The 26,265-nt window shown below is 47.0% G+C and overlaps 1 protein-coding gene across 4 annotated transcripts in view; it reads left to right on the top strand.

The window, feature by feature from the left end:
* Nucleotides 1–26,265, top strand: part of RAB14 (RAB14, member RAS oncogene family) — a 254,427-nt gene that overhangs the window by 22,526 nt on the left and 205,636 nt on the right. The window lies entirely within an intron of this gene.

Here is a 26,265-nt window from a genome sequence, read left to right as displayed (position 1 = left end):
AACAAGGTAAAACCTAACCTTGAGCGGCTGGTTTCACCTGTTTCATGTTGCCGACAGAGCTGCTGAAGAAGAGTCAGTCTTTAAGGTGGACATTCTATGGACGTATTGAGTGGATGAAAGGAATGAATGCTCTTTGCCAGTTTATGAAAGATAGATGGATTCGTTTTTTTCTAGAGAGTTGGATCTCTACTGAAAGCGGACATTTTTCAAATGTGGTATACAATTTTAGTTTAATTATTGGAAATTATTTTATCCTCCCTCCCCTTTATAGTGAAAGTAAATGGAAAACTTTGACAAGATGCATGTTGCTGCTTTTTTTTTTTTTATAATTCTCATCATCAGAATAACCTTCTTAAAAAGTCAGACACTCTTAAAAGTACAGACTTAATACAGGAAAACATATTTTAAAGCATAGTATATAGCTGATTTTTCAAAGGATCCCACCCTAAAGCAGACTTAATCATTTATCAATTGCAAGAACCATAAAGCTACTCTTCATTTTGTAAATTTTATATTTTCTTGAAAAAAGCAATACATTTTGGGTATGTACTTCAAGTCAAGTTTTTTTTTCTTTAAAAACAAAAAAAATTCATTTTATTAAACCACAGCATCATACACGATCACAGTAATACATACATATATCTTATTCTGGCGGTAGTAGAAAGAGAGAACACTACAATTTCAATCATCCACTCAGTGTCCTGAATGACGCCCAACCTTCTACATGTGAGTCTATTGTATCAGCCTCCCCCACTCTGCCGACTAAGGGGCTGATAACGATGGCGGGCGATCCGCCCGCCATCGCAACCTGATTTACCCACCGCCAGATTACAATGGCGGTGGGTAAAGCGGTGGACGGAAAGTCTGTCCGCCGCTTTTCCACTGGGCCGGGCGGACTTGGGCCACTAATATGGTGGTGGTGCCTCACCAGGCAGCGCCATCCATATTAGAATGTGTGCGGTGTGAGGCCTTTCCATTTGCTTTGGGGGCCTGTTGCGGGCCCCCGGGGTGACGGGGGGTGCACGGGGGGGGGGGGGGGGGGTACATGGTACCCTCCTCCATTTCCATGCACAAGGTGGCGCGGTGCCTGCCACATTGTGCATGGAAATGCACAACATGGCAGTTTGGCATTGCGGCAGGCACTGCTGTAAGCAGTGCCTGTCGCAATGTTAAACTGTGGAATGGGACCGCCATCCTCATTCGCGGTGCGCGACTGCCGCATGTCTGGTGGCTGTTCCCAACGCCACGGGGATGGCGGGCGGAGTTAAGTCCGCCCGCCATCCTAATCACCCCCTAAGTGCTGTATTTCTCCCAGGAACCCTAAATCTTTTCCCATTTCTATGGGCATCCTCTCCTCTGGTAAACTTTCTCTGCTTGCTTGCACCAATCGAAGTCTCGTTTCCAATCTCTAATTGTTGGAGCTCCCCACGCCCTAGCGATGTTCCTCTTTGAAACCATAGCAGTCAACATCAGCCAGACCTTGGTGTGTTTAGGCCACATCGTTTCCCTAGTTACTCCTAACTGGTTCCACCTTGCTTCTGCTTGGACATTCAGACTCAAGTCAGGTTTTTAAGTCCAGTCTACTAGGCCACATATGTACTGTCTGTTGATAGACATATTGTGAGTTGACCAAGAACATAGAGGGGCGTGGAGCCCACCCATTGCTACCATTGGTTGGCTTTGATTTAGGTTGCCTCCCATTCGTATCCTAGCTTGTCCATATTGTTTGTCCCTCCTGAAGGATCATTGCCCTGTTACCATCTCTTAGATGCTGGAATCTCTGCATCATCTGCTTGCTTTTCAAGCACTGTTTTTTGTTTTGTGCTAAGCACTCCATGAGAGTGCCTATTTTCTTGAGCTGTCCCCCTTGTGTACTTTTCTCCCCCTGCACTGTGTTGCTCTGGCAGCTTTTGTATTCTTCCCACCATCCTCACTGCTGCACAGGCCTGTGTGCTTTTCCCCATTGTTCCCCCTCACCCTCCATGTTGCTTTACCCCTATCCCTGTTTTGCTTCAACACCACCCTTTCTCCATTATCTTGCATACTTATCTTGTGTTGCTTCAGCATCTCCACCAGCCCCCAACCCTTTTTCTGTTCTTCCTTGGAAACAAAAAAAATGCGCTTTTCTTTTTTTTCTTTTTAGTTACCTACCGAACTCGGATTGGTAACTAAAAAGGGAAAAAGAAAGTGGCCTGTCATTTTTTGTAGCCTCGTGTGGTGCATGCGTCTACAAAAATGACTCAGGCAGGCGTGTCACTGTTTTTTCTTTTTTTTCTTTTCAGGATCGCTCCATAGGTCCCAAAGATGAAACATATTGGTATGCCAATGCATGTTTTAGTTCGTTCTTAAATAATATTCCTGCGCCATTTAGTTTATTATAAAATAGCACCTATTTTATGCAAATATCCTCAAATTCACGAGAATTGGCCTTCACAGATTAAGATCTCTTGTGAAGACCCGTTCTCCTCTTAAAACATATAGTGGTGTAGTGACAGGACTTTTATTTCCGCGAAAACATTGGAAAATATCAAAATTCACATTGATTTGAGCTTTCTTCTAATTTACAGTAACTTGGTAGATTTCTGATGGTAATTCTAGAAAAACTGTTTAGGTAGATGATTTCTGAAAAGCTGTTTCATTCATGAGCTTGTGTCCCACGTTTCCAAGCTTTCTACTAGATGCTCGCGTACCCACCGAATCCATCCAGCCTTAGAAACTTACTGTTGCTCCCCGGCACCTTGAACGGAAAAATATTGGGGATGCTAAAGCCGTATCTTGCAAATCTCCTTGATTGTGCAGCTTGTCACATCCATATTTTTGTAATGACAGTAATTTGATCTTTAACTCGTTCGGTGCTCATGCAGGTGGGGGCTGCCCAAAACGGGCATGCCAATGCCCCCACTAGAAACCATGGATTTTAATGTTTTATTCGTGTAGGGGCTGCCGAAAACGGGCATAACAATACCCTCGCCCCTCCCCCAGAGAAATTCCAGTCTTTTGACCCTGGTCTCTTCGAAAACCTACCAAACCCACACATTTCTGAAAACTAGACACTCGGGAGTCCAGAAAGGTATAGCTTGCGTGGGTCCCCAAACGTTTTCCTACCCAGAATCCCCTGCAAACCTCGAATTTAGCTGAAAAAAATCACTTTTTTCTGTGTGGGAAAGTTCTGCAATCTGTGTGGATACACAAATTTCCTCCCACCCAGCGTTTCCACAGGTCTCCCGGTAAAAATGGTACCTCACTTGTGTGGGTAGGCTAAGTGGCTGAAACAGGAAATGGCTCAAATCGTATTGTGGAGAAATTACCTATAACAAAACTACCTGGTTTTGTGGGGGGGCACCTGGTTTTTTGGTCCCGGCTTGCCGCAATCTAGGTAAACCTACCAAACCCACACATTTCTGAAAACTAGACACTCGGGGGAGTCCAGAAAGGTATGGCTTGCATGGGTCCCCAAACGTTTTCCTACCCAGAATCCCCTGCAAACCTCAAATTTAGCAGAATAAAACATGTTTTCCACATATATGTTCTCCCAAGTAAAATGATACCTCACTTGTGTGGGTGTCCAAAGCAGAACTGGCTAAAAACGTATTTTTAAAAAAATGTAGCGCTTAGAATTCTCGGTGCTATACTCTAAATCCCTATATTTTGGGCACTTCCTAGTCACAGGCCTTTGGCCCACCCACACAAGTGAGGTATTATTTTACTCGGGGGGGAACGCTGGGTGGTAGGACATTTGTGCCGGTATGGTGATCCCACGCAAAAATGTATGGGAAAAAGTGATTTATTTCAGCTAAATTTGAGGTTTGCAGGGGATAGGGTAGGAAAATGTTAGGGGACCCATGCAGCCATACCTCGCTGGAATCCCCCAGGTGTCTAGTTTTCAGAAATGTGTGGGTTTGGTAGGTTTCCCTAGATGGCCAACGAGCCCGGGGCCAAAAATTCATGGGACACGCCTTGCAAAACCAGGTTGTTTTGTGATTTTGATGTCGCCTCAATAGGTTTTGGGCCCTTGCCTGTCGCAGGGACTTGACCCACTCACACGAGTGAGGTATCATTTTTATCGGGAGACCTGGGGGAACGCTGGGTGGGAGGAAATCTAAGGATCCACGTAGATTCCAGAACTTTCCCACACAGAAATTTCAGAAAGTGATTTTTTTTTTCAGCAAAATTTGAGATTTGCAGGGGATTGTGGGTAAGAACACGTAAGGGGACCCACGCAAGCCATACCTCGCAGGACTCCCCCGGGTGTCTAGTTTCCAGAAATGTGTGGGTTTGGTAGGTTTCCTTAGATGGTCGCCGAGCCCAAGGCCATATACTCATGGGACACCCCTTGCAAAACCAGGTTGGTTTGTGATGGGTAATTTTGATGTCGCCTCAATAGGTTTTGGGCCCTTGCCTGTCACGGATCCTTGACTCACCCATGCAAGTGAGGTACCATTTTTCTTGGAAGACTTTGGGGGACGTGGGGTGGGTGGAAATTTGTGGATCCACGCAGATTCCAGAACTTTCCACCCCAGAAATGTGAGGAAAATGTGATTTATTTATTTTTGTGGACAATTTTTTAGGTTTGCAAGGGATTCTGGGTAACAGAACCTTGAGGCAGTCAAGTCACCCCATCCTGGATTCTCCTGGGTGTCTAGTTTTAAAAAATGTATAGTTTTACTAGGTATCCCTAAGTGCCGGCAGAGCTAGGGTTCAAAAACGTTTTCACTGTGAAATTGTGGTGTGCCCACGTTGCGTTGTGAGCCGTTTCCTGTCGTGGGCACTAAGCCTACCCACACAAGTGAGGTACCATTTATATGGGGAGACTTGGGGTAATTCAGATTTGTAAAGCAACTACCTATTGACATTCGATGCATTTCTGCCTTCCAAATGAAAGACAATGTGTAAAAAAGTAATTTTGAAAAATGATCGATAATTTTCATGATGGTATGATTATTCACAATTTCGGAAATGTGCAAATATTTACTGTTTCTAAACTATTGTCCCCATTTCAGAAATACATAGGTGTCTTTCATACCGATTTTTCCATGTACACATTTTCCCAGAATAATTGCTATATACCCAGTACATCATAAAAAAACCATTGCAAGTCGCTGCTCAGTTTTTGGCTCTGGGTTCGTCGGGTTCTTGGTGAATCTAAAAGTCCTATATATCCCCACAACCAGGAAGGTCCAGCAGATGTAACGGTATATTGCTTTCAAAGAGCTGTCGTAATTAGAAGTTACAGGTGAAAAAGTTGACACAAAAGGCTGATTTTTTTTTTTTAAACAAATTTTCAATTTTTTCTATATTTAAGTGTTAGTTTCTATAAAGAAACCTTGAAGGATCTACACAAATGACCCCTTGCTGAACTCAGAATTTTGTCTACTTTTCCAAAATGTATAGCTTTCCTGGATCCATTATTGCTTTCATACCTATTTCTACCATTAACTGGAAGGAGGTTGAAAGCACAAAAAATAGCAAAAATAGGCACTGTCCCAGAAAAATGCCAAAACTGTGTTAATTTTTTTGGGTTTTCTGACAAAAGTCTGCTTGTCCCTGAAAGCTGGGAGGATGGTGTTTTCAGCACCACAACCCCTTTTGTGATATCATTTGCAGGGGAAAAAACAGACGCTTTCATCTGTAGCCCTTTCTTCGCATTTTTCCCCGAAAAACAAAATGTACCTGTATTTTGGCGAACTCCTGAGTTCCCTCCAGGGGAATTCACAAACCCTGGGTACCTTTAGTATCCCCGGGGCGTGGCTTGGCTGGCTGCAAAATGGGCGCACTCTAAGTGGGCTCCGTCGGCCAAGCGAACAATCCGCCGTCGTCCTACAGACCACCTCTCCTCACCTGCTGCCAAACCACTTTTTCGGAACCAGCACTGCCCGGTACATCGATTGTTCCTGCTCTCGGAGACGTCTGTGGGCCGAGATCTGCCGCCCGGCTGTCGCACTGGGCCCTTGCCTCGAGGCCGCTCCGGACCGGCCCGCCTCCTTCAGCTGCAGTGCCGGGCTCGGGGAGCTCCACATCACCCGCTGGGCGCTGACGTACCATCTTCAATCCGGTGAGTGGCCTTGCCGTCGTGGCCCGTTCTGGCGAGGGTGGGGGCCCGCGGACTGTGCCGCTCTGCCCGGGCCTCTGCGACCAGGGCGCCTCCCCCTATTCCTCCGCGCCGCATCCCCCGGCGGTGGGAGGTGTCCGGGCCTTGTGGCGTGCCCCCCGTGTCTCCCGCTAGTGGGTCCCTGGATTGGCGTGCGCTCCCAGTTGCAGCTGGCGAACTCCCTGCTGACCGGCGCCTTCCCTCCGCGCTCAGCCCTGCTGGCATTCCCTGCTCTTCCAGGTCTACCGCCCCTGATCTCTGCTGCCCTCCACACCACTGCCTTGGCGGTGGCCTGGCTCTGGAGCCCCTGGTCTGCTGTGGGGCACTGCCTCGGCCCGATGGGCCCGCCTCCTGGCTCTGGGCTGGGCGCGATGCCCGCCGTCCAGCGCTGTGCGGCCTTTGCGGCGGAATCCTGGTGCTGCCTCCAGTCCTACTGCTTGCTGCTGTTCCCTTCACCGGAGCCTGCATCTCTGCATTCACCGGACCTGAGACGACCTGGGGGCCTGTGCGGAGTCTGCTAGTACCTGTGGCCCCGCTCTGTGGCGCTTGCCCCCGCCGCACTGGGCGCTGCGCCGAAGTAGGTCTTTCTCACCGCCTCCCGCACGCCCCCCCCCCTCCCTTTGGCTCCCAGGCTCAGCTGTCATCGCTGCCGCGGCTGGGTGGACCGCCTGCTGCTTGCCCAGTTACTGCGTACGGCCTCCTGTCTGCGCCATCCAGCCCTCGTGTGTGCCACACTGACTCTCCCCCGGCTGCGCTGCCCTCACAACGCTCACTTTAACGGTTGTGCTTCACCGCTCCAGCCCCCAGCACTACTGGCCTGCGGGGGCTGGCCGCGGCTGTCCTCTGGGCAATACCCCTCCTGGCTGGTGCCCCTTGGACTTCGATGCCTGTTCTGGGGTGGCGGCTCCCTTGCTGTGCTTCTGTCCATAGACTCCACTGGCACCCCCCCCCCCTCCCCCCTCTCTCTGCCCCGACGGAATTGACAGTCCAACGTGGTGAGGACGGACCCAAAGCAGCCAAAACTTGCCTTCGACCAGCGTAGATCGACCCGCCTGGACGGCGCTGGTTCGGATGGAGGCGACGGGCTGACCACCATGGACGAACCTCCTGCCCGTGACGACAACCTGAAGGCCATCATGCTTGATGTTAAATCGACGGTCACGGGCATCGCTTCCCAATTCGGTCAACTCTCCGCCCGTGTCGACTCCCACGACTCTCGCCTCCTTCACGTTGAGTCCAGGATCTCCGACACCGAGGACCCTGCCACCCGGGACCATCACAAACTGGCACAGATGGACAAACTTCTAGAGGTCATCCGTAATAACAATGAGGACTTAGAGGCGCGCTCCCGTCGGAGCAACCTCTGTATTACTGGAGTGCCTGAGTCTACCAATATTTCCAGCATGGAGGACTTCGTGGAGCAACTAGCCAAGGAATCTTTCGGGGACGTTCTTTCTTCCATTTTCATTGTTGAACGCGCCCACCGTTCCCTGGGCCTCCGCCCTGGTCCCGGCCTGCCTCCTCGCCCCATCATTGCAAAAAGTCTCAATTTCAGAGACCGGGACGCTATCCTTCGAGCTGCCCGGGACAAAATCAGCCACCAGGGGAACTAGCTATCTTTATACCCCAACTACGCCCCCGCTGTCCAGGCTGCCCGTCGAATTCCTCCCTGCAAAGCGAATCCTACAAAAACATGAGGTCTCATTCTCTTTGGCCTACCCGGCGAAGCTGCGGGTCCGACAGGGCTAAAAAATGCTGATATTCCCAGGCCCAAACGACGCCCTTGCCTTTGCCAAGAAGCTGGACAAATCAGCCCGCTCATCGCCCTCTGGTTCTCAGACCATCTCTTCTGACTGCCTCAGCGACAATGACTAAAGGAGCGGGGACTAGCTCGCTGGTTCCGGTCTGACTGTGGTCTGCTGTACCTCTTGCTTGGCCACCCTGCTTCACTGCAGGGGTGTATGCTGAGCTTCGCCATGCCCTCACGGGATAATTCCCATCTCCCATTTACCAAGTTGTGGGTTCCCTGGGTGGGTTGGGGTGGCTTCTCAGCCCGATTAGGGGGTTGGTGTGGGGGCGGGGTGGGTGGGTTTTCTGGCACTGTTTTCAGGGTTGAAGCGTTGGGGTTGTGGGGTGGGAGGGGGGGTTTGGGGAATGTTCTCGACATTTCCAGCCCTGATCTGGTGCCCCCAGAAATGGGGTTTTGGAGTGCACTATATCCAGAATGTGCTCCGTTGGGTGGGGGTGAGGGGTTTCCTTGGTGTTTCTTTTGCCACATTGGTTTGTTTCATGTTTCTGCTTTCGCAGTTTGCTATTTCTGCTACTCTGCGTCACCACATTACTCGGCCCATTCGGGGCTGCATCCTGGTGCACAATTCCTGTTTTACCCTGTCAGGTGATTGTCCCTTCCCCCGAGCTGTCCACCGCCTTGTGCTGGCTCCTCTAGGTCGGCGGTCCACTGCTGCAGCTCGCAGACGGTATCCGCATGCTTCCCACGCACCTGCCCGGCTCCTCTTTCTGTCATGCTTTGCCTGCCCGGACACACATGACGACTATCCAGCCCGATGGCCCTCTGCACCGCATTTCACTACTTTATCCTGCTCCCCACATCATGACTGACACTGTCTACTGGACTTGGAATATTCGTGGTCTGAACGATCACCAAAAGGCCAGACTCATCCACTCACACCTTTACAGGCACAAGGTCGATATCTGCCTCTTGCAGGAAACTCATCTGCTGCCCGCCACCTCCTCCAGACTCCAGTCGCGCTACTGGGGTGAAACGCATTCCTCTTTTTACTCTTCCTATTCCAGGGGGGTGTCCATTTTAATCAGACGGGGGCTCCCTTGACACAACACGCGGGCACTGACGGACCCGGACAGACGGTACGTCATACTGCACAGTACTCTTCTCTCCCAACCAATGACAGTTGCTGCTGTGTACGGGCCGAACACAGATGACCCTGACTTTCTCTCTCACGTATGGCATCTTATCTCTTCTCTAGGTCCGGCTGCCATTCTTCGAGGGGGGCGATTTCAATGTGGCACTTTCGGCAGCCCTGGACCGTTCCGGCCCCCACTCACCCCCCCCCATCCCCGCTCCTCTGCTCTACTGCAATATCTTCACTGACAATGCGCTATACAACGTCTGGCGTCACTCCCGGCCTGAGGCCTGCAAGGCTCGTGGCTGCTGGTCCCGCATCGATCTCTGGATCGCTTCTCCTGATGTCCTCACAAGGCTTTCTTCCGCAACCCATATGGCACGCACCTTTTCTGACCATGTGCCGGTCCAAATCTGTCTTCACCTGCCGGACTCCCCTCGGCGCACTTTCACATGGCGGCCCCCCCGAACGCCCTCAGAGATGCGTTCTTCTGCGACGAAATCCAAACGGCGATCACGAACTACTTCAATCTAAACAAGAGATCCGTGCAATCAGTGTCTACCCTCTGGGAGGGCTTTAAAACCGTAATACGTGGCAAATGTATCTCTAAACAAGCCGGGGTTCTCCTCTTCATCCGCTCCTCGCTGGACAGACTAGAAACTGAAATCAAGGCTCTTGACGCTGCTCTTGACGCTGCTCAGGCGGCCAACCCCATTCCGGAGATCCTCGCGAACCTGCGGGCGAAACACACGGAATTCGCTGAGGCGGCGGACCGGGAGCTCTCCTTCCTTGGCAGGGAGGCTCGGGCGCGTCGTTTCGGCGAGGAAGACAGGCTGGGCAAGACACTGGCTAACCTTTTGCGCCCCCTCGTTCCTCATCGTACACCACGGCCCTTCGGGATGGCGGACCCCACAGGACTACATCCCCCGAGGAAATCAAAGCCCGTTTTACAGACTACTACTCGCAACTCTACTCACCCGGCCCCCTTCTGGCACGTGAGGTTTTCGAACAATATTTCGACACCATCTCGCTCGTCTGGCTTGAGGATCATCATAGTGAATTTTTGGATGAGCCCTTCTCCAGGGAGGAGATATTGGCCGCCATCAATAGTTTACCCAGTGATAAGGCTCTGGGTCTCGACGGCCTCCCTGCCTTGTTCTACAAGACATTCGCTCAGCTCCTGGTGCCACACCTGCCCGTCATGTATAACGACTCCCTTGACACTGCCTCCCCCCCCCCCCCCCCCCCGGGAGGCCATTGCGTACGCTACTGCTCAGGCCGGATAAACCCGCTGACTGTCGGGATTCCTACCACCCCTCTCCTTAATTCATATTGACAACAGAATCTTTGCTAAATTACTGGCCACTCGTTTACTCCCCCTTATGCCTCTTATCGTTCTCCCCGACCAGTCGGGCTTCATACCTGGTAGTGCCACTTCTCATAATCTTAGGACCATTTTCTCGGTACTTCACCAAATTAACCCCGGTCTCCCTGCTGTGGTGGCTCTGCTCGATGCCACGAAGGCATTCAATACACTTGAGTGGCTTTTTTTGTTTTTCCTCCTGCCACGCCTTGGTTTCAGCACCTTCTTTTTTTTTTTTTTTATCCGCAAAATCTCACTTCTCTACACCTGTCCCTCCGCATGCCTTCGGATCAACGGGCAGATGTCGGATCCCATCGCGATTGAGCGTGGCACGCGGCAGGGCTGCCCACTCTCCCTTATGCTCTTCGCTATCGCAATGGAGCCCCTGGCTGCCAGACTCCGGCAACACCACACTCAGCATGGCATAGGTTTCACGTCCCGGTCTCTCCTCGTCTCTGTGTACGCGGACGACATTACGCTGTATGTCCGTAACCCTCAGGATAACCTCAGCCCCCTAGTGCGGGGAATCGTTAGATTTGGCGGACTATCGGGCATACAAGTGAACTGGAGCAAGTCGATTTTGTTCCCTCTCACGGATGCCACTCAGTCATTCACTCCTAATTTCCCCCTTCGTATGGGCTTCCGGTCCTACCCGCTACCTGTGAATATGGCTTGGTATGGACTTAGACGACCTCTGGCGGGCCAATTTTGGTTGTGCGGTGGACTGGCTCGAGTCCAAAATTCCCCATTGGAATAGACCCCCCCCCCCCCCTCCCCTCCCCCCCCCCCCCCCCCCCCATGTCCCTCGCGGGCCACATCGCCATTGCGAAGATGGTGGTGCTCCTGAAGTTTCTTTACCTTTTCTTGAACATCCCCATCCCGCTAACGGCCCACTCTCTCATCTCCCTCGTCTGGGCCGGCAAGCAATCCTGGATTGCCTACGACATCCTTACCCTCCCTGTGTCTGCGGGCGATATGGGTGCTCCTGATTTTAAATGATATACTTTCAGTGCTCAGGCGAGCTTCTTGCATTTCTGGGACTACCCCGCTCCATATCAGCCGCATGTCGCCGTCTAAGCCAACTCGCCTCCCTTGGCCTTTGTCCACCGCCCTGTTCGCGCCGTCTCGCCGCCCACGGGGTGAGGTTGACACGGTCGAGACCCTGCGCTGGGCTTGGCTGGGGCTGCGCCGCCTCTCCAATGTCCCCGTGCTTTCGGCTTCCCACATTCCGATTGTGCGACACCCTTCCTTTCCCCCTTTGCAGCCGACTGGCATGTCCAAACATGCCACCCGCCTAGGACTGACGACGCTGACTGACCTTTAGCCTGGGGAGCATTTTTATTCCCTCCCGGCCTCCTCCGGCCCGATGGACACCCTGCTTTTTTATCCGCTCCGGGCCATCTGTAGGGAGCTCCAACCAACATTTCCTCAACCCCCGCCTTCGCTGCCCGCTTTAGACTTCATATACACGTCCCATGCTCCCCGTAAGCTAGTAACCAAATTATACGCCCTGTTGCTGTTGGCCTCCTCCCACCTCGACTGAGCGCGCAAGGGCGGCATGGGGTGCGGACCTGGGTGCTGACATTCCCCAAGCTGACTGGCTTTATTGCTGTAACCAGACCAAGAAACTGTCCCCCAACTACCGCCTCGGTCTTATACATTACAAATTTTTACACAAGCTATATAGCACCCCCTCCCAGCTACACAGGGTGAGCCTGATACCCAACGACAATAACATGCGCTGCTCTGCCCCCGCTGCGAACTTCACCCACTTTGCCTGGTTGTGTCCTGGGGTGTCTGCCTTCCGGCTGGAGGTCCGCGCCGCCATCTCTGAGATAACCGCCTCTCGGGTTGCCCCCGACCCTCCGCTGTGCCTGCTGGGGTTTGTCAAGTTCTGTCCGGAAGCCTATAGCCGCCTGACGGCTATGCTGTTGGTCCTTGCGAGGCTCAGGGTGGCTATGTGTTGGGGCTGCAGACCGGCGCCCAAGTTCGCCCACTGGCTTGAGGACGCCTCGAGATGTCAGACCCTCTTATCTGAGTTTTGGGACCTGTTGCCCGCCCGGTCACGACCACCCAATATATGGGGACCCCTGGTGACCTATCTCCGCTCCCGACCCCACCCAAGCGGCGCTGCCTCTCCCGTTGTTGGTCAGTGACTGCCTCGCCTCCCCCCCCCCCCCCCCCCCCCCCCTTGGTCGGGCCTGGTTCTTTCCCCACAGGGCTCTGTAACTCTCAGGGTCTGCTTTTTAATATCTTCTCATGTCGACCTTGTTTTTCAACAGGTTAATGCTCATGTCGTGCTGCACTGTTCTTATATCTATTGTAACTTGCTGGGACCACCCTCTTTGGTGGAATATACGGAATTGATGTACTAAGTGTAACCTTTTTATGTGGAAGCAGTCAAAGGTTTTTTGAAAATTAAAAAAATTAAAATAAATACCTATGGTGTTGGGGAAAAAAGGACGCAAATTTGGCGTGGATACCTTATGTGGTCAAAAGGTTACAGGGGCCTAAGCACGAACTACCCCAAATAGCCAAAAAAAGGCTTAGCACGGGGGGGAAGGCCTAGCAGCGAAGGGGGAAGGCCTAGCAGCGAAGGAGTTAACCATATGTGCTATATTGCGCAGCATCTGTACATGTAATCATGTGATCCACTATTACACCTTCTCAAGGTAAAGACCTCTAACAACTATATAAAGTGTTTTTAACTTCTTCTTTGTTAAGCCTAATGAGTTTTCCAGGCTACATTCCGTGTCTCTTAAACGCAGTAGAATACACGATCCTTCTAATGATACTTCAGTTAGTGACTTCTCTGGGCATACTTTTGATATGAGGAAAAAAAAAACACGGGACGGTTTTATCTTTCTTCCTTTATAGGGCTGCAACAAACTGTCCGAATTTCTGTATTGGTGGTTTAGAAAATCAGTGAAATAGAATTTTAAAAAAGCAATGAAAGGCTCAAAGTAATTTAGTAATTTCTAGATGTTCGTAAATATGTCTGCTTAGTTGGTGAAAAAGGAACTTTAAGACTGAAATAATGCTAAAATTGATACCTTGTATATATTAAAATGTCAGTGCCTGTTACTTTACCCCACCAGTTTGTGCTTATTGCTCCCTGCTGCTCTGATTGTCCGATTAGTGGGGCCCTATGCCCTCCATATGTATCGGAGGAGTGTTAGTTACACTGGTCCTACAGTCGAAAGAGTTTTGCATACCATTTCCAAATAAACAGCGTTTTCAAAGTTAGAGGAGATTGTGTGTTCAGGGAACAATATGTTCTCCTACCTCACCCAAACTAGTATCCTCTATAATCTCTAGCCACTGTAGATAATAATTTTCAGGGGATTGATTTTCTTTCCACAGTGCCATACAGAGTTCTCTTTTTAATTCACAAGGAAATGGAGTGAAAGTAAGCATTTACAAATGCACTAGGTTTTGCTTCGCGTGGACCTCTCTTCAGAACTGGAGATCTGCCAAGGGTGTATTTGTTCTGAGTTTTGAAAGAGTGGCTGTGCCTGTACACTAGCTTACGTGTTAAATGTGTTCACTTGTACTGGTTCTGCTCTTCCTAGAGCTTGTTTCAACTTTAATGTATTCAAAATATATATATCCAGAGACATTATAGCAGATTGCCTTTAATGTGAGAAAGGTATGGATATCTGATAGTTGGCAAAGGTGAGGACCTGTTTATGCAGCATTAGTTATGGCCACGTTTTTGACAACCCTAATTATCTAGATAATGTATTGCTTTCCTGAGGATGGACTGCCCAAAGAGTCAAGGAAACAGAGTGTGGCTTTGTTATGAACATCGAGAATGACCAACAACTGGCTGGCTACATGATCAAACCCATGGCTGCTGGGAACGTGGTCTCCTCTTTCGTTTAAGGGCTGACACCGTTAACCAACTATGCTTCCCTCTGGGTTTACAGTCTAACCTTGATCTTGTTCCCTGCCCATGTGATGGGTGCTCAGGCCAAACCCTGTTGCACTTCTCATTTTTCTGCCCGTACTATGCAATATACAACTTTTTCTACTTCCCTTTTTAGGTCTCGCCTGAGCCAGTGCTTTAGTGCTGCTCTCGTGAGAGCTTTAGTAAACGGGGGGGGATTTGGAAGTGCAAGCTAGTGCTTTCAGGCCTCCAAATACAGAGCATGTGCGCCGGGCGCGCGCACCATTTGGCAGCCTGCGTGTTCATTTTGCGGCCGCTTTGATGTTCTCAGTCAGCCGCGCGGCCACTGAGAACATAAAAGTGGCCGCGAAAGTGCTCACCATTTGCCAGCCTGCGTGCCTCTCTCCGCTACCCCCTCCCTTATCCCACTTCCTGCTTGTTGTTGTTTTGCCCGAGGTATGGCCTGACAGACAACTGCTCTTGTCACCAGATGCCGATGCAGGCCACGCCACATCAGCGTGTTCACCACTTGTGTAGCTGAAAAACAAGCGTCCCAAAGCCCCATCCTTCATCTCGGCACCCAGCACAGCGTAGGTCTTGGCACAGCGCACTAATAGAAGAGGCCTGTCGTTGACTGGCGCATTGTTTTTCCAAGCGGCCCTCTTTTAACTTCCGAATCTGAAGTCTTCTGTGAATACCGCCGATCCACCGCCCCCCCCCCCCCCCCCCACTGGAAGTTTCATACCTCTGCGCAGTATTTCCAAGCAGTGAATAAGAGCTGCTGAGACAGATAGAACAGGCCTGGGACTTTTTGTAAACAGACCTGCCTATCGGGTCTAGAGTTCACAGGATTCAAAGGGGCTTCCATTCCCTAGCTTAGAATTGAACAGACTGCTGCCTTTTGCTTCTTTTGTGTGTGTATGTGGGGATACAGTGTTTAGTTGATTTCCACCCGTCTTGGATTGATGCCAGCCATACCACAGAGTAGCAACATAAACTCTGCAGCAGGCCTCTTCCTCGCGGAAGTTGTCAGCTCCATGTAAAGGCAAGCAGTCGGTCTATTTTCTTGGTAAGTGTAACTTTCAGACTGCATTCCTCCACTTTACCACAGCTATACAGTTACTTTTATTATTCCACTCTAACTGTTCCAGGAAAGTCGAAATGTATTTAGTGCAGGCATGTCCAATCTATGACTATTTGACACCCCAGTTTTTAGTTTAGACTCGACCTCTTATGCTTCTAGTTGCTCAGTGAAATCAAGACTCTATATATTACATAATATTTTCTATTTTTACCCCCAGTTCTGCCACGTACCATCACAAATTGTTAACCTTGGTACTAAGTGCAATTTTACCCCCAAGGATACTTGTGTTTTGTGGTGTACAGTTAATATAAATTTCTGTTTCTGAGTCTCTCCTTATAGCACCTCTGTTTTTAGATCTGGCATTAGTCATGACTTTTAAAACAAGCATTGGCATAGCCAATATGTCACGCCTTTAGGACCTTATAAGTGTTTAGCCATGCAACACTTGATGTTGTTGCACCAAGGATATTGTGCTGGAAAACCAAACACTTATAAGGTCCCAAAGGCGAGACCTATTGGCTATGCCAATGCTTGTTTTAAGAGGCGCTCCTATGTAGATCATAGATAAGCATACAAGACCCTTCTGAAATTGAGAGAGGACAAGTTAACAATTTGTGTGTGGGCCTTTTTGAAAACTGCTGTTCTTCCGTGCAGCTCGAATAATACTGTATAATTGCATTTCATTAGCTCTGTGTTGTAATTAATTTTTATGTATCATTTAATACATCACGATTTGTATGTTTTTAACTATTGTAATGTGCTTGTTCTTTTATGGATATGTTTTAATCCTAATTAAGCTATGAAATGTGTATATATATTGGCATCATCACACTTTGCCTGCCCCCAACATACCAGGAATTACCACCTTTAAACAAGTGCATAATTTTGCCAGCTGGTCACATTATCCATACGCGTCTCCAATATGTCGCAAATTAGTACCATAATGCTGTTGCCGGTATTATAGCAGGTGTGGGCACTTTGGGTGCATTTCAGGAATTGTCACTATTATTCAGTAATTGCCTGTGTATGGCAAGAAGTATCACTGTATTGCCAGAAACGTCATCATGTTGATGCCCACAATATGTTGTGAATTTTACACCTTTTTTATAGGATGAATGTTATGCCAACATTTGACAGTATTGTGCATTGGACGCTCACAGTATGCCAGGAATTTTAATCATCCTGCCAGGACAGGCTTTGTCCCCTGGATTGGCAGCATTCTACCATCCATTTGCCCAATATGCTAAGAAGGCCCACAATTCTGCCAACATTATGCCGGCTTTGGTTGCCTTTTTTCATGTATGTTCACAACATGCCAGAGCAACCATTTTACCAGGGGTGGACAAAAGGTCCTGTGTGGGGAGTGAACATCCTCCCATGGATCTCAATAGGTTGGGAAGAAATTCTGCCATTATGTAAGGGCCAACATTTTATCTTGGGTGCATAATGAGCAATCCCTATGATGGGCATAAGTTGCCAAGACCACCATTTTGCTAGGGCCAGCATTTTACCTCAGTGGGCAGCGCACTCCTCACACATGATGCTATACAGACACAGCATCGCCATATTTAGGTCAAACCCTGCCAGACAGCTCAGCTGTCTGGTTTGCTAACTTCATCTTGGGGACATTTTGAAAGATTCCCTGGGAATGCATTCTGCCCATTGCTTGCCATTGGCTTTGTGTTTTGTTTCTCACAGTTGCTTGCTTTATATTTGCTGGGTCTGTTTGTTTTAAGCTATCCAGCTTGAGTTTCTCTTTGGGGCAGGGGGATTGCCGGGAGGGGGTTGCGGGCAGTTAGCTGGAGTTTCTTGGAGGGTAGTTGAGGTAGGAGGAAATTGGGCAAGCTGGTCTGCTTGGTGGGAGGAAAGGAAGGGAGCAAATGGGAGTGCCTTTGGTGGAGTGGCAAATGGAACAAGCAGAATGCCTGATGAGGTGCAGAATATATCGATAATACAAGAGCTACCCAATATGTCCCAACAGGAGCCTGGGTATATATAATTAAGAAAACGGTGGTTCACTAGAAACTCCTTTCAAAGAGTATTATTATTTGTGGTGCACAGCAAATGTACACAATACAGTGACAATTGCTGGTCATAGTCATGTTATTTGCTGTGCACTACAATAACAATATTCCTTGAAATTAGTTATTAGTGAACTATTGTTTCCTTAATAATCTGAGAGGGGCAGGGTTCAAGTATGAGAGTGCAGCAACAGTGAGAGTCTTGAGCCATTAATGTGCCTATGCTACTGGGATAGAGGGGGCTTCAGGCAGTGGTGGATGCTTTCAGTGAGGACGGGTCTTCATATTTCCAGTTGGAGCTTACCCGTCTGGCAGAGGGACACCTCTCCACACCCTTGGTAGAGGAACTAGCAAGGAGAACTGTTTTCTTTTCAAACCTACGGCTATGCATGTGGAAGGGTTCTCACACCTGCATAGCATCAACGTTGTGCATTGAAGTGATGGTAAAAAGGATATCTTATTGAGTATTTTGTCCAGTTCATGTGGTATTCGGTATATACTGGGCAGCTGACTGTTGAGTGTTTAGAAAGATAGACAGCAGGAAAAAAATAAGCAACGGAACAATGATCCCTGTATGTTAATGACATTTGATGCTTTCCTAGAGTAATAAGATTTATATGGGCAACCTAACAGACTTTTTGAAAAGATTACCCTTAGCAGCAGAGTTGGTTGTGTGCACTGAAAGTGTCTGAGTAACTTTGCTTTACCTGTTCACTGCCTTGGTTACTACTTGGGGGAAATTGGGTTATTAGTTGAGGGGGGGGGGGTGAAATTCACTTAAGCAACCACCACAATTCTTGTCAGAATGAAACACAAGACGCCACTAAATTAACATGTGCTTAATCCACTGGTAGTTGGCACAAAGGTAGTCCTGCACACAAACAGTAATAAAGTAACAATGCAACACAAGAAAAATGCCACATCAATTTAGAAAAATAGAGTAAAATGTAATAAATTGACACCCAAATGACAAACATCCAATCAGTAGAACTGGACACATGCAATATCTGGTCATGTGAGACTGGCTGAAAGTCAAAATTTCAGAATGACCACAAAAGAGTGTGGGCTGGATAGAGAGACAAGGTTAGTCCAGCTGAAAAACATACCTTCTCAAAGTCCAGCATGAATTGTCCATTTCGCGGTATAACAATCTGCGAGAAGCAGAGAGCGATGGTAGATGCTGTAGCACAAAGATCCTGTTGCAGACGGTTGTGGCTGGAGCTACGTGTTGGCAAGCACCAAAGACTGTCGATGCTGTAGTGCGAAGTGCAGATCTCTTGTTATCATTGCTTTAGTGCAGAGTCTGGTTCACCGGAGCTTTGCAGTGCCGGGCAGCAGATGTTGGTGCGAATGGACCTGCTCTCGGAAGAGCCCAAAACTTTAGGATTTCTCTTTTGGGGACTAGGGACTCACTATTGCAGAGGCCAGCAAGGCTCGGGCAGGTCCAGTTGTAGGCCTAGTTACAGCAAGTCAGTTGGACAGTTATTGGGATACCTCTGGAGCTTATGTTCCTGTAGCTTTGACTGGGATGGGGGAAGCAGGTCCAGGCTTCCTTCTCAGATAGCACGGCAGTCCTTAGTCTGTAGTATACACACGTCCAGGAGTATACTGAAGATTTGGTCTGAGGGTCCAATAGTTCTACCTGGTGCTATATTTGAAGTGGGAGAAACTTCTAGACAGACCGACACACACACTAACACACTGTGGAATATCCTTTCTCCCAGCCCTGGTGTCACAAAAGGATAATGTGAAGTTCTGTGAGTGTGCACGCGCGCGCGCTGAGGCAGCTTCTTTGAAGTTCAAGTGTGGTAGGTGACCGCGCCACCCGTTGCATCAGGTCAGGATTGCCCTCCCTACGTCCAGTCCCCCTTTGTGTTACTGTCTGATTGGAATACACAAAGGCCAACAACACTTATGTGACCTAGAACACAGGCACCAAATTGTTAGGACAAGAAAATTACTTAATAAAGTGGCATTTTCTGAATTGTGACTTAAAAATTGCCTACTACTACAACTAAAATTGCAATTCCTTTGAATGTAAACATGAGCTATCCACCTGTTCTCAAACAAAAAAGTTAGCACTTCTTAAATGCCATAAGGCTGCTCAATGTTGTACTATGGGAGAGGTTGGGCTTGCAGTAGTAAAAAATGAATTTAGGGGGTAAAGTGCACAGTGTCCTAAGAGCAAACAAAAACTGGTTCAGTAAATAGGAGGGGTGAAAGCATAGAGGTTGGGGGGTGGCCCTGCAGAGAGGGCAGAGACCAACACTATTGCTTTATAGGTTCCCCAAGGTGTAATGTTGGCCTGCATTGAAATGTACTCCAGGAGCTTGTATGAGTTCAAAATGAATACAGGAAGTATGATGAGAATGGCCAGTGCTTACCTGTTTATGAGCACTGATGGGAAGCTAGCACCAGTGAAAAGATTTGCTACTTTAATCATAACTTTAGAAATAAATGCTGGATATATCTTCCATAGCTTTTCTACAAAGAAGAAAGGAGGCCATTACCACCGCACAGAGAGAAAGGCCATATGTGGCTTTTGTGCCCTCCTGTAGCTCTGAACAGACAAACTCTATCTCCAGGGTAATATGTAAGCTAGTAATCAAACCAGTTTAAAGATCAGTTTTTTTGGCAAAGCCTAGGGTTGGAGATAGATTGCAACATGTAAACAGACAAAGGTGAAACTGCTTTGAATTCTTTAAAGTGCCGTACCAGGTGCTGCCCCAGCTACAGGGAAGCAGGAATGGGGATGGAAGTCGCCCTGTTCCAAAGAGTATCCTCAGCCCTGTTAGGGAATGTCAAAATAATTGTGCAATCTCCAAAGTAATTCTGAAGTTCAGGCAATTGGGCAGAAAAAAACACGACACAGCCAAGAATGCACAAGATTTTGGCCATCCATGATTGACTGCCACCCCAACTTATTACCATTGCTTGTATTCCTTGCTCTTCCTGATAAAAGTAGCACACACCTATGGTTTCATGCATGTGAACAGATCCAAGTCCAAAAAATGTAGCCATATCGCTTTTGTTTTTTACTCCCTATATAGCGAGGTACAAGCTAGAATTTAGTTTTTTGTATGGAGCATCAAATTAAATTTTGGTACATTTGTGGTTGTCAAAAATACAACTCCTAGTATGGCATGAAAGTGATATTTTAGATTGACTTGCAAGGATTTCTTGCCCATGTTTGAAATTTTCTAGAAACGCGGTCATAATTTGGAAGCGGTCTCTGTATAGTTAATGTTTAATGTGCATACATGCAGATTCAAAGTCTGCCCAAGGTAAAACTGTTAGCATACCTGCAGGTTCGTATGGGTGCAGAGCTGCTACCTCAAGTGCTTGGACTTCCTTTTGAGATCCCATATTAAGGGTTTGTTGTGCATTTTATTAGCTGTGGGAGCCCGTGTCCAGCAATCAGTAAATAGCTGAAAAACAGGTGCCATGAAAAATGTGCAGCCTTGTGATGTTTGTCAATCATTGAGGATTTGTTCTCTGCAATATCATTAGTACTGATGTTTAACCTTGATGTTAATTGAAACTACTAAAATCCATTACTAATGGAAAAGGCTGGGTCAATATTTGTTCCCTCTTAGGGCCTGATTACGATGATGAATGGACCGGAGTCTGTCCCACATCGTTTGGGGAACTAGTGCTGAACGACCTGTCATCGGTCCCAACCCAGCAATTAGGATGCGACCGAATGCGAGCATGCATTCCAACCTTTAAATTCTTAATATTTTTTTCATCTGTCAAAGCTGGCCTTTGATTGCTCTATTTCATTTTGCATTGATTAGAAAGCAACATATCCAATACCGAACAAAGCTTGTTGACTATACTTTGCAACAGTTAGTTATGTGGACTTTTGTTAGATCATTTTTTTTTAAAGTGCCTTTTGAAAAACCTGTTTTGCCAAAAGTCTTTATTTTAAACATTCTTTACACCATCAAACGTTTTGATTTGCACAAAGCAAAATGAAACGCCCATTATCAAAGAAAGTTTTATTAAGGAGATAGTCCCCAGGAACTCTAGAGGCCCCTAGCTCTGGAACCCACACTATCCCTACTTGCAATTACATCCAAACCACCTTATCTTCAGGAAATATTAGAAAATGGCCCTATCGTTATAGATGGTCAGAGATGCCTATACAATTTTATTTGGGGCCCCATTACGTAACCCTCCATGCGACTTAGTTTTCCAGGACATTTAGACAGGCTGTTCTCAGTAATTAAATTCAATTAAAATAAATACAATTCTAAGCACTCCTGATCCCCCTTGGGGTTCTGCAAGGGTTCAGCCCTGTCTCCAGCGCTTTTTCTGTGTACATCTGGTCCTTGTCTAGGATCCTAAGATGATTTGGTTGCAAACCTCTCTTCTACTCAGAGATACAGTTAATCATCCATCTGGATAATCTATCTCCAGGCTGTCTGCTCACGCTCTATAACTGCCTAATTCCAGTAAGACACTCAGTGGTGCAATAACTAAAGGTGAATGCTAACAAGATGGATTTGCCTTATTGGCAAGAACACGGTGGTGGGATGTCGTCTTTGGTTTTCGAAGGCAAGAAGTAGCACCGCACCTCTGCCCAAAGCAAAGTCCTTTGGCATTATTCTTACTATGAATGCCAAGATCAATGCTGTGTGTGTCTTAGGTCTGCTTCTGTGATTTGAACCTCCCTAGACTGGTGGTCAATATCACTCAAGCACCATGCCTTTGTTTCAGCTTCCTGTGTAATGTTTTGGGAATATTGTAACATCCTATTATTCGGGTTTGCAGTCTCCTTTGGCAAGACCACAAGTGCAAAATGTAGCAGCGCAGTTGATTGACCATCTGAAGAAATTCTGTCATGGAGATCTGCACTGAGTGGTAGAAGATTGGATTTAAATGCTTTTCTTTTTATGTACAAATCCCTTAAAATATGGAACACTCTAGCCTGTCCTACCTGTAGTACCCTTATGGCTCTACTCTTTGTTCCGATTGCTGCTGCAGAGACAATAAAAGGAGACATCTAGTCTACCAGAAGGTGGCATGCTTCATGATTGATTCTCCCCACATCCGTAGAGCTAAATACCACCTAAGCAGGTGGGAGCTCATATAAGGTATTTTTCCTGAAAAATGCAGGCATCCAGTAAAAGTAAAAATGATTATGGGTACACCCTGGGTATTTCCTTTCATTTAAGGAGTAGCCATATCATAGTTAAAACCAAAGTTAGGCTATATCATTAAAACACAGTTTCAATAACAAACTACAGACCCTTCCTATCGAAATTAGTCAGGTAAGAGAACCTTATGCCTCCCTTTGAATGCACCCTTTTCTGATTTAGGGAAGGGATAGGCAGGGAGATATAGAAAGCAGAGTGACCCATTTTGGGCAACAGTTCTTTTGGCTGAAACATGTTGGCAAATTAGGATGTTAAAACCATAGTGTCCTCCCCCTCCCCTCCTTACCCCCCCTCCCCTTCCAACAGCCCCCCTCCTGGTTGAAAACTTATTTAAATTGGATCGGATCCGCGGGCCAGTTACAAAAAAAACAGGGTGCTCCAGCCCTTTAAAACAAGTATTCTAAATAAGTCCCCCACGGTCAGCCAGGGCTCGGTAGGGAGCAAAAGCAATCTCTTTAGGGAGGGGTGGGTGCTACCCCACCCACTGGGGCCGATGGTCTTAAGGAGGCAAGGTGTGAGAGGTTGATCAGCCCGAGGACCCTATCACTTGGGACACTGGTGTTCCCTTTGCCTAGGTGGGAGCACTGAAAAATGCTCTCTCTCCCTGGCAGGAGCAAAGTAAAAGATCAAACTCCTGCCAGCACTGCAATAGGTACCGGCTGGGGCCACGGGGTATTAGGGCTCCCCACGAGGCCCCCAATGATTTATATTTTGTGGGTGCTCCAGGGCAGCACTGGGGCACCCTCTTGGAAAAGAAAAAAAAAATTGCCAGCTCTACCCGGGACTCAGTATAGGTGCTGACTGGGTAGTGGCAGGGGCCGCGGTAGCTTTGGGGCTCTCCCTGTAGTGCCCCCCACTTATTTAAAAAAAAAAAAAAGAAAGTGTGGATGCCCTGGGTGTGCACTCTAGTATCCCAAAAAAATAAAAAACGGGAAAAAAGAATAATAAATGAGCGACGGGAGCCATTCATTTATTACTCACAGCTCAGGCCAAGGAGCACCCCATAATGCTCTGTGAGGACTTCATAGGCATATTTTGTTAATCCTGGTGGTGCCCCTAGAAAAGGCAGGGACACAACCAAGCGTTTTTTTAATGTGGACGGCTGCAGGAAGAACGGCAGCCCACCGACAGCAATTTAAAAAAAATGAAAAAATTGCACTAAGTCTCTTGGGTCATTGAATCAGTAACCCCAGAAGAGCTTACCATATTTCTTTGAAGCTCTTCGAGCTGTATGCTTTTTAGATGGAGTGCACGAACCCCTTGTGGATGGTCCTAAAGCTGCATTTTGTGGCCTGAAAAATGTTTCAAGGCCCAAATAAATGTTAAAGACATTAAACGTTTTGTTTAAAGAAAAACATAGAAATACTTTGGAAAAAACCATGGTTAAAGGGATGTTATAGCTTGGTGAAAATGTCTGTTAAAACATACCGTTTCAAACACACAAAACCATTGGAATTAACCAGTTATCTTAAGTAACTATACCTTGTGCCTTAAAATAGCTCTAACTCTTTGCTATGCTAATTACCTCTTATATTGCATCACTCATATGTTCTACTACCTCATTGATAACATCATTGCAACATTTGAAATGACATAATTGATGACAACACTGTGCATGGCGGGGGACTCGAGTTAGTTGCTTTAGGGCAGAAGTTATACTTAAGATACTTAACTGGCGAATCTCAGTGATTTCGTCAATTTAAAACGGTATGTTTTTTTTATTATGCACAGACCCAATGAAAAAGTCCAAGGTTAAAGTGATGTAGTTATTAGGTGTTGAAATGAGACACAAACTTACGTTAAACCCTCCCTGGCACCCCAAACCCTAAAATACACCAATTAAGTGTAGACCATTAACTAGAACTTGCGCCCTCATCTTGCACTGCTTATGATCTCACATATTCCCTTGGGGACTGCAGTACTCATTAGTAATCAGCACAATATCGTTCTTTAAATGTAATAAGTGATGTATTTTAAAATGCCATGAGTGAACTACTGTTATAACAGTTCTTGTCTCATTTCAACACGTAACCATATCATCACTTACTGTGTTTCCCCCCCAGTAAGTTTCTGAATTTTATTTGATCATTTTCTACATTGCCCAATCACCCAGCCTTAAGACTGTACTCTATGTGTAGCAGCAGTTGTCCGCAAGGCCTGACATCATAGCCATACCTTGCATGCAGCTATCAGCAGGTAGCCAACCCCTGCACTGGACAGCCTCTGGCTAAGCGCGGTGGGGGGTTGGCCACTTGCTGCACACAGCATGTAGCAAAGCTTGCCTTGGCCTCACGGCCAGGCCCTGAAGCCAACCCTGCAATTGTGGCCAACCTCTGCTGTACACAAAGTTTGTCGATAAAACATTTTACAATTGGTGTCTTATTAAGTTACAGAGATGGGTAGGGCGAGTAACTTGTTGAAAGGGGACTATTTATGCAGATGTCTCCCTCTTTAACAGTTTTTAACCAGTTTAAAATACATTATACTTCGAATTACTAAAAACCTATACCTCATCACATTTTTAACTCACTGCTTTCATATTTGAATTACCATCTTAATGCTTGTTTATTTTGGGTCGGATGTCGGCTTGTTTTCTTACAAATTGCAGCTTATTTAATCCTGGAGGTTGGCTTTTACAAAATCCTCGAACTTTGCATTCAGAAGTCAACTGTCCCAACATTTGTGCCAGGGTACAGGCAGTATAAAATGAAAGGCTGTAGGATGTCATATTTTTCTAATACAACATTTAAATAGCTTGTAAGTACAAATATTACAAAATATATTTTCTTAGTTAGGAAAGCACTTCTGAAATTCTTTGCAGTGTTGGAAACAAAAGATTTTAATAGGATCAAAACAAATCATACGCTTTACTTGATATGCAAAAGATAAATATTTGCTGAAACAAGATTTCACACATTACTGTTTGTACACTATATAGATTTATCTCTAAAACTGCATATCAGTGGGAAGGTGTATGGCCATTTCAATGGAAATATGCTGTTTGTAAAGGATAGTGTGCTGCCACTTCTTGGTTTCATGGTAATATATTTATTAAAAGCGAGTTTTTAAACCTGAAATAAACAATCCTGTCTCCCCTCCCACCCCCCGCCACGCCTTGATGACAATGCTGTTAATGAATTAAGAGGCAAGTCAGGGGTCATGTGTACCCTTATGCGGGATAGATTGTTATTATACATGGAGCAAAAGTTTTGTTTATTAAATCAAAGATTTTGCTCAGCAGACATGCTGAACTCGCATATTTGAAGGTGCTCTCGTATGTGATGATGAAGAAAAAGACGTCTTGTGCATCACAGTTAGGTCGAGTAGATTATTCAAGTCACACGACCTGCAGGTCTAGTAACATTTTTATGATTTTCGAGACGTGGTTACTGGTCAAAAATTAAGGCGTGACCAGGTATAGAGAAAAATGGAAAGCAGTTCCTAGTAAGCCTGAATCAGGAGAGCAAGACAAAGAAAAATGTGAGTGTACGTGATTCTGAATGTGAAGAGGTTGTTGAAAAAGGGTTTCCATTGTTAAAAGTCCAGGGAGGAGCATATGCGCATGTACCTTGGTTAGGAAGTGATCTTTACACATTTACCAAGAATTCTTTAAGCTCAGAGTAGTCTGAGAAATGGTATACAGAGGTGGAAAGAATTGTGACTATTTCAAAGGTACTTAGGACAGATTTGGATGTTTCATTTCTTAATGTGTGTCAATATTTGTGGGCTGAGAGACTATAGTCCGGTGGCCAGAAAAAGAACTGTAGAGAGAAGCT

The sequence above is a fragment of the Triturus cristatus genome, chromosome 1_2, assembly GCF_964204655.1.
Source record: "Triturus cristatus chromosome 1_2, aTriCri1.1, whole genome shotgun sequence".
NCBI classification, from domain to species: Eukaryota; Metazoa; Chordata; class Amphibia; order Caudata; family Salamandridae; genus Triturus; species Triturus cristatus.
Note: the sequence above shows the minus strand (reverse complement) of the source record. Positions and strands in the feature narration are given on the sequence as shown.